The following is an 8384-nucleotide window of genomic DNA, read 5'->3' on the forward strand; positions in this document are numbered from 1 at the left end:
ACCATTGATATGTTTACCATCTCTGCAGTGTTATTTATCATGGAATTGGAATACTTTTCAGATTGGCTCCTTTGACTTAGCAACAGCCATTTAAGATTCATCCATGTCAGTTCAGAACTTGATAACTCATTTTTTCCTTCAGTTCTCTTGAGAAATAATTGACATACATCACTGTACAAGTTTAAGGCATGCAGCATGATGGTTTGATTTACATATATTGTGAAATTTTTACTATAGTAGTTTCAGCTAACATCCATAATCTCATAGAGATACAATAAAAAAAGAAAAGAATTGTGAGAACTTTTGGAGATACTCTCTCAACACCCTTCCTGTGTATCATACAGCCCTTTTAACTATAGTCATCATGTTGTGCATTACATCCCTAGTATTTGCTTACATTATAACTGGAAATTTGTACCTTTTTACCTTCCTCTGATTATCTCTCCCTCCTCCCCCTGCCTGGTAACCGTAAGTCTGATCTCTTTTTCTAGGAGTTTGAGTTTTTGGTATTGTTTTGTTTTGTTTTGTTTTAGATTCCAAATGCGAAATCATACAGTATTTGTCTTTCTCTATTTCACTTAGCATAATGCCTAAGGTCCATCTGTGTTGTTGTGAGTGGTAGGATTTCTTCATTTTTTATGGTTTAACATTCCTGTGTGTGTGTGTGTGAGAGAGAGAGAGAGAGAGAGAGAGAGAGAGAGAGAGAGAGAGAGAGAGATAACTTTATCCATCCATCCATCCATGGATAGTTAGATTGTTTCCGTGTCTTGGTTATTGTATATAATGCTGCCATGAACATGAGGATATGGATATATTTTTGAGTTACTGTTTTTGTTTCCTTTGGATATATTCCTAGAAGTGGAATTGCTGGATCATATGGTGTTCTACTTTCAAGTTTTTGAGGATCCTCCATGCTGTATTCCACAGTGGCTATACCAATTTACAATCCCATCCAACAGTGCACAGTATTCTTTTTTCTCCACATCCACTCTAGTGTTTGTTGATCTCTGATCTTTTTGACAATGGCCATTCTAATAGTAATGAGGTAATACATCACTGTGGTTTTGATTTGCATTTCCCTAATGATTAGTGATATTGAGCATCTTTTTATGTACCTATTGTCCTTTCATATAGCTTCTTTCTAAAAAATGTCTATTTGGGTTCTTTGCCTATTTTTTAATTGGGTTATTTGGTTTGTGTGTGTGTGTGTGTGTGTGTGTGTGTGTGTGTGCGCTTTGTGTCGTTGTAGGAGTTCTTTATATATCTTGGATATTCACCCCTTATTAGATACATGGTTTGCAAATTAGTTTCCCATTCTGTAGGTAGTCTTTTCGCTTTCTTTTTTTTAAGGATTTTATTTATTCATTTGAGACACAGAGATACAGAGAGAGAGAAGAGAAAGCATGAGCAGGGAGAGAGGCAGAGGGAGAGGGAGAAGCAGGCTCCTTGCTGAGCCAGGAGCCTGATGTGGGGCTCGATCCCAGGACCCTGGGATCATGACCTGAGCCGAAGGCAGACGCTTAACCATCTGAGCCACCCAGCCGCCCCAGTCTTTTAGCTTTCTTGGTGGTTTGTTTTGCTGCACAGAAAATTTTTAATTGGATGTAGTATCACTTGTTTATTTTTGGTTTTGTTGCTTGTGTTTTAGGTGTCCTGTCCAAAAAATCATTACCAAGACACATGTCAGTGAACTTCATTCCTGTGCTTTCTTCTGTAGGTTTTATGGTTTCAGGTTTACAGTTAAATCTTTAATCCATTTTGAATTAATGTTTGTAATTGCTGTAAGGTAAGGGTCCAGTTTTATTCTTTTACATGTGAATATCTAATCATCCCAGCAGCACTTATTGAAGAGTCTTTCCTCCACTGAATATTTTGGGCTCCTTTGGCAAATGTTAGCTGAGTTGTACATGCTTGGGTTTATTTCTGGGCTTCCTTGCTGTTCGTTTGGTCTATGTGTCTGTTCTATGCCAGTATTATATTGTTTTGATGACTGTAGCTTTGTAGTATACCTTGAAATCAGGAAGTGTAATGCTTCCTGCTTTGTTCTTTTTCCCCCAGGATTTCTTTGGCTATTCAGGGTCTTTTGTAGTTCCATATAAATTTTAGGAGTGTTTTTTTCTACTTCTGTAAAAAACACCATTGGAATCTTGATAGGGTTGCATTGACTCTAAAATGGTTTTGGTAGTGAAGTTTAACAATTTTAATTCTTCCACCCCATGAACATGAGATACCTTTTCATTTATTTGTGTCTACTTTGATTTATTTCAACAGTGTCTTTTAGTTTTCAGAATAGAAGTTTTTTGCTTCCTTGGTTAAATTTATTCAATAAGTATTTTATTGTTTTTGGTGCTGTTGTAAATGGAATTGATTTTTTTTTCCAGGAAATTTGTTGTTAGTATAGTAATTGTACTGATTTTTGTATCCTGCACCTTTACTGAATTACTTAATGAGCTCTAACAGTTTATTGGGTGGATCTTTAGGATATTCCATATATAAAATCATGTCATCTGCAAATAAAGACAATTTTACTTCTTCCTTTCCAATTTTGATACTAGACTTCTATTTCTTTTTCTCGCCTGATCTCTAGGACTTACAGTACTATGTTGAATAGGGGTGGTGAGAGTGGGTAATCTTGTCTTGTTCCTGATCTTAGAGGAAAATGTTTCAGCCTTTCACCATTTAATATGTTAGCTGTGGGCATGTCATATATGGCCTTTATTATGTTGAGATGTGTTCCTTCTCTACCTAATTTATTAAGAGGTTTTTTAAAATCATGAATGGATTGGATTTTGTCAAATATTTTTTCTGCATCTATTGAGATTATATGATTTTTTTCTTTCATTCTATTAAAGTAATGTATTAAATTGATTGATTAATGTATATTGAACCTTACTTGCATTTCAGGGATAAATCCGAGTTGATCATGGTGAATGATCTTTTTAATGTGCTGCTGAATTTGGTTTGCGAGTATTTTATTGAAAATTTTTGCATCTATATTCATCAGGGATATTGGCCCATAGTTTTCCTTTCTAGCAGTGGTGTTTCCATATATGTAGATATAGATATATAGGTATAGGGTTTTTTTTATCAGATAATGCTGACCTCATAAAATGAGTTTGGGAATGTTACCTCGTCTTCATTTTTTTTTTTTTGATGAATTTGAGAAGGATTGATATTAATTCTTTGAATGTTTGACAAAGTTTACCAGCGAGCCATCTGGTCCTGGGCTTTGCTTGTTGGGAGAATTTTGATTATTGACTCAATCTCCTTACTGGTATTTGATCTGTTAGTTTTTCTTGATTCAGTCTTGGTAAATTGAATATTTATGAGAATTATTTTTTTCATCCAGTTGTCCAGTTTGTTGGCATATAATTGTTCATAGTAGTCTCTTATGGTTCCTTGTATTTCTGTTATAAAGTCAGAATATTAGGTGTAATGTCTCCTTTTTCATTTCTTTTCAAATTTCATTTAATTTTGTTGATTTGGGGTCCTCTGTTTTTTTCCTTTGCTTAGTCTAGCTAAGTAAGGATTTGTCCGTTTTGTTTATCTTTCAGAGAATCAACTTTTATTTTGGCTAATTTTTTCTGTTTTTCTGTTCTCCATTTTATTTCTGCTCTGATCTTTATTGTTTACTTTCTTCTGCTAAATTTGGGCTTGGTTTATTCTTTTAAGGCATAGAATTAGGTTGTTTATTTGGGATCTTCTTTGCTTTTTAATGTAGATGTTTATTGCTATGAACTTTCCTTTTAGAACTGCTTTTGCTGGATCCTATAAGTTCTGGTGTGTTGTGTTTCCATTTTCATTTTTCTCAAGAGACCTTTTTCGTTTTCCCTTTAATTTCTTCTTTGATCCATTGGTTGTTTAGGAGAGGGCTGATGTTTCCATGTGTTCGTTTTCTTTTTGTTGTTGATTCTAGCTTTATGCTATTGTGGCCAGAGAAGATATTTCATATGACTTCAGTCTTGAATTTGCTAAACTTACTTTATGGCTTAACATATGGTTTATCCTAGAAAATGTTCCATGTGTGCTTGAGAAGAATGTGTACTCTGCCTTTGTTGGATAGAATGTTCTGTGTGTTTCTTTTAGGTCCATTTGGTCTACTGTGCTATTCAAATCCACTCTTACTGATTCTATTTGGATACCTATCCAGTGTTGAGAGTGGGGTGTTAAGGTCTCCAGTTATTTTTGTATTGCTGTTTATTTTCTCCTTTTAGCTCTTTTAATTTTTTTAAGATTTATTTATTTTTAGAGAGAAGGAGAGACAGAGAGAATGAGCAGGGGTGGGGTGGGGGGAGAGGCATAGGGGGAGGGAGAGAGAGAATCTCAAGCAGACTCCATGCTGAGCACAGAACCTGATCCAGGGCTTGATCCCATGATCCTGAGATCATGCCCTGAGCCAAAATCAAGGGTCGCCTGCTTAACCAACTCAGCCACCCAGGCGCCCCTTTTAATTTTTGCTCTATAAGTTTAGGTGCTCTCATGGTGGGCACATAAATGTTTACAATTATCTTATCTTCTTGATGGATTGTTCCCTTTGTCATTTAGTAAAGACTTCTTATTTCTCTTTTTACCATTTTTATAGTCTGTTCTAGTGTTTTATAAGTATTGCTACATCTGATTTTTGTTGTTGTTACCATTTGTTGAAATGACTTTATTATCCCCTCACTGTTAGTCTATGTGTGTTTTTAAGGCCCAAATGAGGCTCATTGTTGGATTTGGTTTTTCATCCATTTATCTGTTCTTTGTCTTCTCACTGGAAAATTTAATACATTCACACTTAAGGTAATTATTGATAGAGAAGGACTTACTAATGCCATTTTGTTCATTATTTTCTAGTTGTTTTGTAGATCTGTTAGTATTTACTTATCTTTTGTCCTTTGGTGTCTTTTGTTATCAGTATATTTTGATTTCTTTATCAAGTTATTTTGTGTAATTGCTAATTGTAATCCCTTGTAGCTACTGTGAGGCTCTTATAGAATATCTTAATTATAATACCCTATTTTAAGCTAATAACAACTTCAATAGAATTCTTAAATATTACACTTTTATTTCTCCTCTCACACATTTTAGGTTATTATTGTTACAGTTTACATATTTTTATATTGTATAACTAATAACAGGCTATTGTAGTTAGTTACTTTTACTTTGTTCACTTTTTAAAGGTTTTATTTAAACTCAGTTAACATACAGTGTAATATTAGTTTAAGGTCTACCATACAGTGATTCAACACTTCCATACATCACCTGGTGCTCATGACAACCAGTGCACTCCTTAATCCCCATCACCTATTTCACCCATTGCCCTACCTACCTACCCTCTGGTAACCATCAGTTCGTTCTCTACAGTTAAGAGTCTTTTTCTTGGGGCGCCTGGGTGGCTCAGTTTGTTAAGCATCTGCCTTTGGCTCATTTCATGATCTCAGAGTTCTGGGATTGAGCCCCAAGTTGGGGTCCCTGCTCACTGGGGAATCTGCTTCTCCCTCTCCCTCTGCTCCTCCCCACTGCTCATGCTTGTTCTCTCTTACTCTCTCTCTAATAAATAAATAAATAAATAAATCTTTTTAAAAAATTATTTTAAAAAGTCTGTTTCCCCGGCCTTTACATGTTTGCATTGGTAGAGATGGTTCTTCACCAGTCAGCTCATTTAGGTGTCTGGGCATGTCTGCTGGTAATATCCTTGGGCAGGTGGGGTCACTGTTATGGATAATTTTGGGACAGGGCAGCTGTTTGAGCTTTGAGGACAGAGATGTAGGGGAGGGTGTGCCACTTGGTGAAAACAATTGGGTAGGACTGTTGGATTGATTCACTACCCATGTGAGGCTGTAGGATGGCATATGCAGTTGCCTGGATTCTTTGGTCAAGTGTACCAGGTGGTTGGGACTGGCTCCTATATTCAGTAGTATATGGAGCTAGGAATTAGCTTCTCTGTTTTGCCAGGTCAGCAGGATGGGGACCCAGGGCCTGCATGGCTTATTGTTGGGTACCTAAATCAGGAAAGAGTGTGCACTGAATTTTCTGGTCAGGTGAGGCCACTGGTTTTCTCCTGCAGATGGGAAGAGCCATGGGCTGTACTCTCTGTTCAAGTGTCACTTTAAACAGGGCTGTTGGACAGGCTACACAGTTTTCCATGTGCTCTGGTTAGGTGCCCTGGTTGGGCAGGCTGAGGGCTGTGTTCAGAAATGATGAATGGGGCTACAAATTGGTCCCCTGCCCTGGCTCAGTGGGAGAAGCTGCTCTGAAGCCCGTAAAGCTCTTTGTTTGTTGTCTTAACTCATGCTGACCCACACCCCAAGTCTTCTGACTGAGCAGTTACATTGGCTTTGCTCTGTGAACTGTCTGTTCTGCCTGCCCTTCTCTTGGCTCTATGGCTGCTAGGTGGCACAGCTCCTGGGTGTTACTAGCCCTTCCGGTAGGGTGAGACTGGGAGCCACAGCAGGTGGGGACATGTCTCAGCTCCCTTACCTGGCCAGGAAGCAGGGGGGCGGGGGCGCTCATGCTAGGCAACTCTCAGTTTCCCAAACAGGCTTTCTGGTTGGCAGGGGCTGGGAGCTACCCTCCTTTCTTTTTATTGTTGAGTAATATTCGTATGCATGTACCAGTTTGTTTATCCATTCACCTTTTGAAGGACTTTTTGATTGTTTCCAGTTTGCGGTGATTATGAATAAAGCTGCCATAAAAATGGATGTGCAGCTTTTGTGTGGATGTAAATTTCCAATCAGCTTAGTAATACCTAGAGTCTGTTTGCTGGATTGTATGGCAAAACTATGGTTAGCTTTGTAAGAAACTGCCAAACTGTCTTGTAAAGTACTGTGCCATTTTCATTTCTCACCGGTCATTCCATGTTCTTAGTAGCCATTGATATTGTCAGGTTTATTTTTACTTGTGTCTCTTTTTAGTGTGTCATGATAGCTCAATGTTGTTTTAGTTTGCAGTTCTCTAGTGCATGTCAAGCATGCTGATGTCAAACATCTTTTCTTAGGCTTATTTGTCATCTGTATATCTTTGGTGAGACTTGTTCTAATATTTTCCTACTTTTTGATCATTTGTTTTCTTACCGTTGAGGTTTAAGAGTCTTTTGTATATTTGGGTTACAAGTCCTATATCAGATAGGTATTTTGAAAACGATTTTCTCCCAATTTGTGGCTTATCTTTTGGTTCTCTCTTTTTTTTTTTAAGATTTTATTTATTTATTTGACAGAGAGAGACACAGTGAAAGAGGGAACACAAGCAAGGGAAGTGGGAGAGGGAGAAGCAGGCCTCCCACCGAGCTGGGAGCCCGATGCAGGGCTTGATCCCAGGACCATGGGATCACGACCTGAGCCGAAGGCAGACACTTAACGACTGAGCCACCCAGGCGTCCCTCTTTTGGTTCTCTTAATAGTGTGGTACCAGATGATAAAAAAAAAAAAGATTTTCTTTCTTCTTCCTTCTTCCCTCCCCTCCCCTCCCCCCTCCCCCCCTCCCCTCTGACCTTCCTTCCTTCTGTCCTTTCTTCCTTCCTTCTTTCATCTTAAGCAGGCTCCGTGCCCAGCATGGAGCCCAACATGGGTCTCAGTCTCACAGCCCTGAGATCATGACCTGAGCAGAAATCAAGAGTTGAACGCCTAACCAACTGAGCCACCCAGACGCTCCAGAAAGGATTTTATTTTCTAATGAGATTTAATATTATTAAGACAATATTTCTTTAATTCATCAAACATATTTTCATTTATTTCTTTAAACATATTTATTCATATGTATTTTAATATCTTTGTGTGCTGAATCCAACATCTAGAGTCAGTTTTTAATGATAGCTTCTTTCTTGAATATGGGTCACACATTCTCATTTTTTTTTTCCTCTCTGTCTCTCTCTTGGTCTCTCTCTCTCTGTCTCTTTCACTCTCTGTCTCTCTCCAGTAATTTTTGATTTTGTACTGGATATTGCTAAGAAAACATTTAAGAAACTATTGAGTCTGTTAAGTTCCTCTGAAGAGTGTTAATTTTTGTTCTTGTAGGCAATTCACTTACTGGTGATCACTTTTAACCTATGTAGACTGAGTTTTATGCTTTATTTAGAGTGGATCAGTGAAAAGCCTGAGGTGTTCCCTCAGCTGCTCTAACTTGGTGGGCTTCAGCCTCCAAACTTTATTTCCCCTTACAGATCTTGTCAGGTCTTGGTGTTACTCTTTTTAGGATAGGTGTAGAGTATACCTTATTTTAGGATGCAGTCTTTACTCCTTTGACTTAGCTTCTCTGGTGTCTCAGCTCTACGTCGGGATGTAAATGGGGTATTCATGAGTTTTACCCTCTCAGGCTACATTTGACCTCTTGTGTTCCCCAGCCCTGCTTGACTGCTTTTCTCTTTATCCTGATCTCGACTCTTTAGCAGCCAGTAGGTCTCACAT

The sequence above is a fragment of the Callorhinus ursinus genome, unplaced genomic scaffold, assembly GCF_003265705.2.
Source record: "Callorhinus ursinus isolate GAN/ISIS: 27379988/994484 unplaced genomic scaffold, GSC_fseal_2.0 scaffold30, whole genome shotgun sequence".
Taxonomy (NCBI): Eukaryota; Metazoa; Chordata; class Mammalia; order Carnivora; family Otariidae; genus Callorhinus; species Callorhinus ursinus.